Raw genomic sequence first — 10,541 nt, forward strand, 5'->3', positions numbered from 1 at the left:
CAAGTAGGAACTCAAAACAGTGGTATGTTGATCCTATAGAAAGCCAGTCTTTCTGCCCTGCCCCCTCCAACCCAGGTGACTGTAGACTCTATCAGCATGTAGCCCAGCTTATCAAAATATTCTATGCTAGTGTTTGTCCCCAGGCGTCAGAGAGACGGGGAAATGGAATTAAGTCTGCTGGACACCCAGGAGAGCTGAGAACTTATTAAGGGAGGGGATGGGGATTGGGGGATTGTAGAGGGTCTGTGGGGTAGCCAGTGGGGAAGATACGATGTGTACTGATTGGGAGTGATTAGGAAAATGAACTCAGCAAGCACAAAGAGTAATTAAGGAAATCGGGAAACTTCTTAAATTAGAAGTGGGATTAGAGAATGTACCAGGGAAGGGAGATTTGATCTCAGAGTGTGCTAAGAGGCTTTGGGGGTTGCTTGAGAAGGGTTCAAGAACATTCTGAGTATTAGAGAATGGCACCAAATTAGATTGCCCCGAAAGAGCTGTCTCTTGAAATGGGAGTTAAACGAGGGGTCATTGAGCAGCTAATCTGGAACAGTGGTGGTTGTCACTTAGGTTGGAGTAAAGACACCTCCTGGCCCAGAAGCAGAGAAGTGTGAGCATGCATGTGGTCCCACAGTGCCAGTTGGTGTCATGTCCTATATGACCTAAAGACCTCCCTATGGTACAGTGGTGAAATGTCCTCCTCAGGCTCCTGAGTTTGAAAAGTTGGTCTTCAGATGGTGGCCCTGTTTTAGGAAGCTGTGGAACCTTTGGGAAGTAGGGCTGCTGGGGTATATATGGTGCCCTCTTTTGTTTCTCTGTTGCCATGATAAAACAGTGACCAAAAACAACTTGGGGAAGAAAGGGTTTCTTTTAGCTTACAGCATGAAAATCTAAGACAGAAACCTGGAAGTAAGAAAAACCAAAAAGCTTGCTTTCTTACGAAACTCAGGACTTCAAAATCAAACAATAGCCACGGCCCTGGTACCTGGATGGAGGAGATCAATGGCCATTTTTATCTTTTTACCCAAAAGGCACTTTACCAAGTAGAGCCCCATATAGCCCAGAAATGGGTTCATGGAGGGCACACTGGGTTGCTAGTGGCCAAAAGTAGGAGCTGATTCTCCCACCTCGTGGAGAGAGGGTGGAGCATGGAATTAGTATTTATTGGGAGAATACAGGGAATGGCAGAACTGACAGAGACAGACCTCAGGCAAGCTTGGACAACCCAGGCAGAAGGAAGCCAAGTTTCTAGAACTTTACTATAGAAATGAATTAACTTGGGTTTTTTTTTCAACTCAGATATGTGTAAGGGATTGAATCAGATCTACTTCTCAGTTTGTGGACCCCGTCCTCATAGATCTGGGCAGAGTGCATCTTGTTTTACCTCCTTTATTTGAGCCTCACATCCCTTTTTTCTCCTCCCCAAAGACAATCACTTTACATGAATTTGATTTATGCCTTTGATTTAAATCCATACCCATGGATAGAAAGCATGTGTTTGCATTTAATGTTTATATGACTCTTTTTTTCTCCATTTTCCCAAGATTAAATGATTATTAAAAAAGCGTGCCACACTGTATAGAAACCAACATTCCCTCCCATAATTCTATGCATTGGGACTATAGAAATGTCACTGTCCCTGCCCCACATCTTCAAATTAACATTCTCAGGTCATAACAGTAAGTCTTCCCACATGGAACCTTCCGGAAAAACAAGCTGTTTCCTCGGCTCATATTTCCCGCTTTTTGTAGCATGCACCAGCAATCTATCCAAGAAGTAGATATTGGGGAGTAAGGAGGAGATCCACCAGCAAGCCCACAGTTGTTGACAGCCATAAGATTAGATACAAGCACAAAGGGATATGTCAACATACTGGCAAAGAATCCTGTGACAGCTTGGGAATAACTTTTCATTTCATACATGGTAGAAACCCCACTGTCCAGTGCATAGGTATTGATGAGATAAGCCAGTGAGTTACATAGCCACAAAGAAATGATGTCACCAAGGAGGCAAGGAATGAGACCCGCAAAAAATCCTACGATGCCTTCTTCCCAGTAGATAGTTACTATGGAGTCACACAGCCCGCAGTACTTAGACTCTCTGCCGATAAACTGTACCATGGACCTCAGACTGATCACGTGGAAGGGATGTGTAATGAGGGTGGCAGCAGAACGAGCAATCATCTCTCGAGTTGTCTCTTTGATAACTCGGTCAAAGGAGGATGAGCCTTCTTTTTGTACATTTATAGATCCTAACTCCTTGGGTTTCTCGCACTCCTGGTAATACTGTAAAACTTTACCATGGACCACAGTTCCAAGGACTCCTGAACACAGTCTTGGAGTTAAGCCTGTGAACAACCCTCGCTTCCCATCGATGCTTGCAATGCGCTGAGCATAGCAAAAGAGGCCAGGAAGCTGACATACTTGTCGCCCAAAAATATTTCATCCTATTGTTGGAGGAAGAGGCTCATATCCCACCTGGATGAGCACTTTCACCTACATGAGCGGCTGGGACAGGATGGTGAGACCGGAGCCCAGGAGCACCTGACTGGCCGCATCCACCATGATGGCACCCGCGGATGGACGGATGGACAGACGGAGTCACCAAGCGACACAGCCGGTTGTTTATACGATTCTTTTCAGACTATTGAATGTGTCTAAAGTTCTTTCTATGGTGGTGTGGGGACACTTAGTTCAGTGGCTGTGAGTTACCACAGTGTTTATACCCTTGCATGCAATTATCAACAATAGTCTTTAGACCCGTTTCCCTGATCATGGTCACGTTGCTCTGTCTTCAGTTTTGGCTACACAGGTTATTGTAATAACACAGCCTCATACGCATTGCTATTGTTCTGGGTTAGAATTTTCCTGCAACAGGGGTCTTTGGCTGTCACTCTGAGAATGGGGAGGGGAGAGGAGTGAGGGCTACCTATCAGGCATGCCTGCCACACAGCCCTTCTGCACATTCTAATGCATTGGACAGGAGTGAGTCCTGGGGTCAGGTAGGTTTAATGTGGTGCTTCTTATGATCAAGTGCATCTGGGGAAAGAATTACCTTCAGTGTTCACACCAGAATCAGACGCTGGGTTAAGGGTACAGATAGATGGCCTTGGTGACATTATACACCTAGATTTACATTCTGAAAGGGTGGTTCACCTGTCTCTTCTGGCTTCTGTTTTTGCCTTGTGTCCTTGGGTTGGAGCCTGAGAACATCTCACTTAGGCAATTGCTGTATCACTAAGTTACACATCCATTGGCTTTCCATTCTCTCTATCCACTCTTTGTTTTTACCGCCCAGTATCAAATTGATTTTCACTTATGACTATCAGCTCTCTGTAACTGAATTCTCCTTTCTTTTTTTCTTAAGGTGAAGGTTAACATATTTCTCAGTTCTTGTCCCCATTTTATTATGGCAACTCCATCCACTGTCGCTCACTCTGTTTGTTTTCCTCCATTTTTATTTCCCACTCTGTATTCATGGTGTCTCAGGGCAACGGTTCTCAACCTGTGGGTTGTGTCCCCTTTGGGGGTCGACAGATCCTTTTACAAGGATTACGTATCAGATCTCCTGCATGTCAGGATTCGTAACATGACGATTCATAACAGCAGCAAAATTTCAATTATGAAGTAGCAATGGAAATAATTTTCTGGGTGGGGTCACCAGCTACAACATGAACTATATTAAAAGGTCACAGCATTAGGGAGGTTGAGAACCACTGCCATAGGCTATCAAATACCTAGGCTATATCATGAATCTCAGTAAAGGGACAGTCTCAATCCCTAGATGGTGCCATTCCCAGAGCTGAGAGACAAAGTAGGCATGGAGTTTGGGGGAGAGGAGAAATGACTAGATGGACTTGGGGGACCCTCAGATGGCAGCTGCTATTGTCTTGCCTGGGAGGTCCATTTTTTTATCTTCCCGAGTTAGGGCAGCCTGACGCTTAACATGGGATTTAGGGGTTTTGAAAGACTGATGTACAGAGAACAGGAGTTTATCCATCCTCTCTGTACTTTTGGGGTCTCAAGGGGTTTGGGACAGGAGTCTGCAGTCAGGCTCTTTCTCTGGGCTTCATTTCCCAGGAAGGGGTAGTCTGTGCACATGAGAACTTTAAAAGGCTGATGGAGAGCAGACAGCGAGCATGAAGAAGACATTGTCTCCTGAGCCCTCCCTCTTGGCTCCCTCCTCCTCCCACTCTGCTTCTCTTCCTCCAATTGTACAGATTTTGTGTTACGGTGTGATGCTTGGATAAACGTATGCATTTCACAGTAATCAAATCAGGGTAAGGAACAGATTCATCCCCTCAAGCACTTATTTCTTTTTGGTGAGGCTTTTGCGATCTTCCCTTCCAGCTAACTTTGCGCCTCGTGATGCATTACTATTGATCATCTTCATTTCCAGGTCTGTGGCCCCGCCCATTCCTACCTTTGGTGTTGCCTCCCTATGCAGTCCTCCTCCAGGTTCCCTCCCTGGTTCCTCAGAGTTCCTACCTGCTTCATAGCACTTTCAGGCTGCTTACAGGATGTCCAGAATGAGCCCCCCCGCGGAAGGCAGAGGTCACATAATCTGGCTTCAGCCTCAGTGATTTGCCATGCTTGTAGTAGTGGGCCTTATTTCGAGAGGGAGATTCTTATTGTCACCCCCCACAGCCCCCCCCCCCCCCCCGTTGGTTAGCTGGCAGGAAGACCTGGAAGACAGTGAGTTGGGCCTCCTGGTGGCTTAGGCCTGTAGACCCAGCTATTTGAGAAGCTGAGGAAGGAGTGAAAGTTCCGGGCCATCCTGGGCTACAGAGTGAAATCAGAGCCAGCTGAGGCAACATAGTGAGCGCTTCTCTCAAAATTTAAACCTCCAAAAAGGAGCCAGAGGACGAGTAGTCTAGTGGTAAAAAATGCTTTCCACCCACAGAGCTGCAAAAACTAAACTAAAACTAAGAACAAAAACCTACCATGCAATGGCTGGGCAGGGCAGCACTTAGCAGTGGTTTTCTTTCTGCTCAGTTACAGTGCCATCTCTAGCCCTGGTGCAACTATTCCAGGAAAACAAGAAGGGCTTCCAGCCTTGAGCCTTCCTCGGATGACTTGATTTTTCCATGCTATCACCTTTTAAAAATGGCTGACTACTCCATCACCTGTTCCAGTGGAGGCTTGAGGGGGAGAGGAGAGAAGGGGGAGGGGGAGGGGGAGGGAGGGAGGGTCTATTTCACCATCCATCCTGGGGAACTACAGTAGCTCGGATATTGTGCAGAGAAAAAGCTTAGTAAGTGTGTGGAGTGGATGTGAAACTCACTGCTGGGACCTGTCGGAGCCTCCTGCCTTCCAGTTTGGCTCTTCTCAAACAGTCTGGCTTTCATCCCACGTAGACAAGACAAACGTCTTTAAAAACTGTCTAATTTCAACTTCTTCTAGAGTGAGCAGCTGGGGCAACAGTCAATGCTGCTTTTCATTCGCATGCAATCCCATGAAAAAGAAAAAATAGCCTTAGGGCCTTTGCTAGGCCAAGCCTGGGACAATGGCATTTTATTTTATATTTGTTCATCTCTTCTGTGAAAGACACATCAGCCTAGAAGCAGAGTGATTTCTGCCCTCTGTAAGAAAAACCAGGGCCCTCTTTGGAGAAGTCCCCCTGTTCTGTGCACTTTGGGTTTTGGAAGAAGCATCCCTCTCACATCCTGAGACCTCACAGAAGGCTCTGAGGCTGTGTTTCTTAGGACTTATGGGTTGTGAGCCTGGGAGGCCATAAATGTCACCCGCAAAAGAGGATCCACGGGTCACCTTGATCAGGTTCCCCTTGGCCAGGACCTTGAGGCCTGGTGTGGGTCAGACAGTGAGCTTGATCTTATGGTCTTGGGAAAAGGTCATGCCTGGCTCCAGTTGTGGTTTGTGGAGAACCCCTCTGCAGCTTGTCCGAGTACATAAATGACACTGAGACTCTCTTGGTAGAGGCACCGAGCAACAAAGAAGTACACGTGGCCATCCATTATTCATTCAAAATTTAAAACCCCAGAAAGGGGACAGGGCACGAGTAGCCTAGTGGTGAAGAATGCTTTCCATCCACAGAGCCGCAAAAACTAAAAGTGAATAAAAGAAATATAAGGAGACGATATGACTGCTCCTGGATATGGAGAAGGTTTGTTGTAGATATGAGGAAGAGCATAGCCAGAGGCTGGGACATCCGAGAGTCCAGAGTGACATGCCCCTAAGCCATGTGTGTTGTGTTAGAAAAGCGGCTTGTGTCCAGACAGACCACACCAGACCAGTACCATTCCACGTGAGAGAGGTTTATTGTGGAGGAAAGTGGCAAAAGGGGATGGCGGAGACAAAGGGGGGGGGGAGTGAAGGTCAGGAGGGGCTGCCTTTTATTTAGGCTGTGATGTAGCTACTCACAGGTAGAGGTGGGAGGTGGACTAGGTAGACTGGGAATGTATGGCAATTGCCATGGCAACAGATGCTTGGGTCCCTGTCATCTATCAGTGACTTCATCGTCATTGGTAGATTTAGAGATGTCGACAGTAAAGCCATTTCCTGATTGTAAAGCTAGTTCTTGATGCCGATGGTGTGAGAGAAGAGGAAGAGAGTGAGGGGAGAGCCAGACTAAAGAGGCCAGGAGGGTAAAGGGGAGATGAAAGGCCAAGTAACCAAAAATGGTTGGATTATATCCTTGGGGGAAGGGCAACCAGCCCCTGGGCTGTAGAAGTAAGGTAGCGGGCAAGATATGCCAGTCATACCCTATAACAGGTAGGGACTTAGGAATGCTGGGAGAACCTGGTGGCCCACTCCATTTTGATATGCTAAATATGTGCTTTAGTCTTTTGTCCTGGGTTTGCGACCTAACACCCACCTCTAAGGATTTGACCTCCCAAGTTCAATCAAGTACCAGACAAAAGTGTTCTTAAAATTCATGTCAGTACCAAGTGTATACAGACTTTTCTTCTTGTTCCCAGGGCGTTGCAGCTTAATTTGTTATACAACATCTATCTTGTGTTGGGTACTATAAGTCATCAAGAGGTGTATTAAAAGATACACAGAGGATGTGTGTCAGTTAGGTGCAAAGAGCATCCATCTGATAAGAGAACCATGAGCATTCGCTGATTTGGGTATTCTCTTCCAAAGGATGTCTGTAGTAAGGAACCCGGGAACACCTCTGGACTCTGGGATAATGGGTTGTAAAGACTGTCTAACAATGGTTGTTTTAATCAACCTTATCAAGTTGGGGCTAGAATTAGGATTGAAGCTAATTAAAAAAGTTGAATAAGATGCTTGTTAGACCTCAGACATCAGGGAATAAAATTTTTTTATCATCTAGAGGTAACATCAAAGGGTGCAGGAGGATATGAGTCAGTTCTATGCAAACATCCTTTCATGTTATATATTTCTGGATGTATATAAACATCCCTTCTTATGTATATTTAGAAAAATGTCAGGCTCAGGGGAAAGCACTCCCTATGGAGGCATTGTACCCACAGGTAATCAGCTTAGAGGCTGCTGTATGCTGAAAATATATATTTCCTTCCCCTTTTATACAGGAAAGATAAGAAAGCAAGAAAAATAGAATTGAGAGCCAGACAGTGGTGGCACATGCCTTTAATCCCAGCACTTGGGAGGCAGAGGCAGGTAGATTTCTGAGTTCGAGGCCAGCCTGGTCTACAGAGTGAGTTCCAGGACAGCCAGGGCTACACAGAGAAGCCCTGTCTCAAAAAACGGAAAAAAAAAAAAAAAAAAAAAAAAAAAAAAAAAAAAAAAAAAAAAAAAAAGCCAAGCAAACAAAAAATAGAATTGAAAAAAAATTGCATGGTTATTGGACTGGACGGGGAGCAGATTAAACAAAAGAAATGACCCTGGCAAAAGAATATTCACCGAACAGAAAGAAAGACTAGAGAAGAAAGCTGAAAATTAGTCTATCCAAGTTCAAGCTCAGTTTAGGGGGGCACAGAATCCATCGACTACTCCAACCCCACTGGATACCATTACTTTGCCACAAATAGTGTCATCATCAGCTCCAGCTATCAACTTGATATAAATCTAGAGTCACATAGGAAAAGAGAACCTCAGCTAAAGAATTGAACAGATCAGTCTGGCCTGTGGCAAGTCTCTGAGGCATTTTCTTGATTGCTAGTTGATGTAGGGGAATCCAGTCCACTGTGGGTGGTGTCATCCCTATGCAAGTTAATCTGGATTGTATAAGAAACGTAGCTGAGCAAGCTAGATGAGGCAAGCCAGCAACAAGAGTCCTTTGTGATCTCTCCTTCAGTTCCTGCCTCCAAGTTCTTGCCGCGGCCTCTCTCAGTGATAGACTATTATGACCTGAAAGTTATGGCTCACAGGAAGTACTCAACGATTTCCATTTTCCATTGACTATCATCATTTTCCTAGTTTCATTTGTCAGCTAGTTCTTAATTGTATGTGGTGGAAAGTTCTAGATCACACTCGAGTATATTTTTCCCTTCCTGTCTTATCTGTTCCAGAGTCTGATGATTTGGTTTCTCACCCCCCTTTTTATTCTCCTTTTTTGGTCCTCTCCCTCCAGACTCAATGCCATGGCTCTAGTGTTTGCCCCATCATCCCTCACGTGTGTGACAGAAGCCAGCCTCTAACTGGTTTGTCAGCTTCCAAATACTTCTGGGTAATAAAAAGCCATAAAATTATCTTCAGTGATTATCAAACAGTTAACATTGTCAAGACTCTAACAGTAAACTGGGAGAGGTTCTAGTAACTTTCCATGGTTTGCTGGTGAATTGTCGCACCTACCTCCAAACCGACGCTTTTATCGTCTTCTTTTTGCAGATGGGGCACAGAGTACATATGTCTGGAGCCATACATCAAGAAATGCTTAGGCAAGATTTGAACCTAGGCTCCCCGAAGCACACAGCTGTTCATGGTGACAGCTCCTCGCATGTGGCTACCAGAACAGCTGTCCAGTCTCACAACTGGAAAAGTTTATAATTTTGCTTTCAGTGTACTTTCTCTTTGGTGCTGAGAGGTCTCACACATGCTAAGCATGCACACTGCCGCTGAGCCGCAACCCCGGCCTCTCTAGTGTCTTTCAAACTAAAACAGTGGAATAATTTGAGCTTGGTTGCTATAAAATGGATGGATTAATATTGTCTTCTGGTTTTTTAAAGATTATTTTGCCATATACTTATGAGTGTTTTGTCTGCATGTATGTATGTGCACCCTGTGAGTGCCTGGGGCCTGTGGAGGCCAGAGGTAGGCGTCAGATCCCCTGGAATTGGAGTTATAGGTGGCTGTGAGCTGCCATGTGGGTACTGGGAACAAAGCCTGAAAGAGCAGCAAGTGCCCTTAACCACTGTGTCATTTCTCTAACTCTCCCCAACCCCTGAACCTTTTTTTTTTCCTTGAAATGTTTTGAGGCCGCTACTCAGTTCTAGAAATGCAATGCTTGGATGATACTTTTCTTTCATTAAAATACTTTATATTTTCCAACTGTTTTATTGTTTTCTAGCTTGCTGGCATAAAAAGGATTTCTGTAACTAAAAGTATGTATATTAGATACATATGTAAGTGTGTGTTTATGTGTGTGTGCGCACATTTGATAGTGTATATTTAATATGCATTTGATTTTTTTCTCTCTCTCTAAACCCCCCATTTCAAACTTATCATATGCAGCATTACTTTTAACTTGTCAGTTTTTGTTACTGGATGATGATGATGATGATGATGATGATGATGATTGGTGGTGGTAGTAATAGTAGTAGTACTTGAGAGAGGATCTTGGCATATAACCTAAGTTGGCCTTGAACTTGAAATCCTCCTGCCTCGGCCTTCCCAATGATGGGCTGCAAGTGTGTGCCACCACACCCAGCTCTGGTTTGTTTGTTTTTCCTTTTTCAATTTCCCAGCCTTTCCTTTCAGTCTCTTTTTCTAGGGTAGACTCACTCACATTGCACAACAATACAGACTTATCCATATTGCAGAATTACCCACAATGCAATTTGTGCTCATTTCCAAGTTATCCCTCCTGGTGAGTGTTGTATTTTTTTTTTAAGTTGGTGGGAAGAATCATAGATTAGATAGATAGATAGATAGATAGACAGATAGATAGGCAAATAGATAGATACATAGATACATAGACAGACAGATAGGCAAATAGATAGATACATAGATACATAGACAGACAGACAGACAGACAGACAGACAGACAGACAGACAGAATTGGGGTAGTCCAGCAGCTAGGCAAGCTGTTGCTAGGTAGCGGTTGGGCAGAGCCTAGCAGGATCATCTGTACACCAACAGTAGAAAGCCTCATGTGTGGTCTTCCTCTCTACTTCCATATTGATGTCTCAATGGCCTGCTGGCTGCAGACCTCTCTTCTCTTCCTTTCTCCTTTCCTCTTCTCTCTCCATCATTCCCTTTCCCTTCTGGAATCTAATCTATTCTCCATGAAGGATCTGTGGGTAGCAGAGTTTGGGACCCATTGCCTTTTCCTTCACTTTGGGAACAGAAATAAGATGTCCAAGTGGATAAGGCTGGCCACACAGTGCATCCTGACGACCCCCTACCCCAGAGCAGCTATGAGATGGGTCTGTGAAA

General features: G+C 44.9%; 1 pseudogene; it reads right to left on the reverse strand.

Moving 5' to 3' along the window:
- Positions 1 to 1,531: 1,531 nt before the first annotated feature.
- LOC117701544 (mitochondrial carrier homolog 2 pseudogene) lies at positions 1,532 to 2,586 on the reverse strand (annotated as a pseudogene).
- Between the last annotated feature and the right edge of the window lie 7,955 nt (positions 2,587 to 10,541).

This window comes from Arvicanthis niloticus, unplaced genomic scaffold, assembly GCF_011762505.2.
Source record: "Arvicanthis niloticus isolate mArvNil1 unplaced genomic scaffold, mArvNil1.pat.X pat_scaffold_1286_arrow_ctg1, whole genome shotgun sequence".
Lineage (NCBI taxonomy): Eukaryota > Metazoa > Chordata > Mammalia > Rodentia > Muridae > Arvicanthis > Arvicanthis niloticus.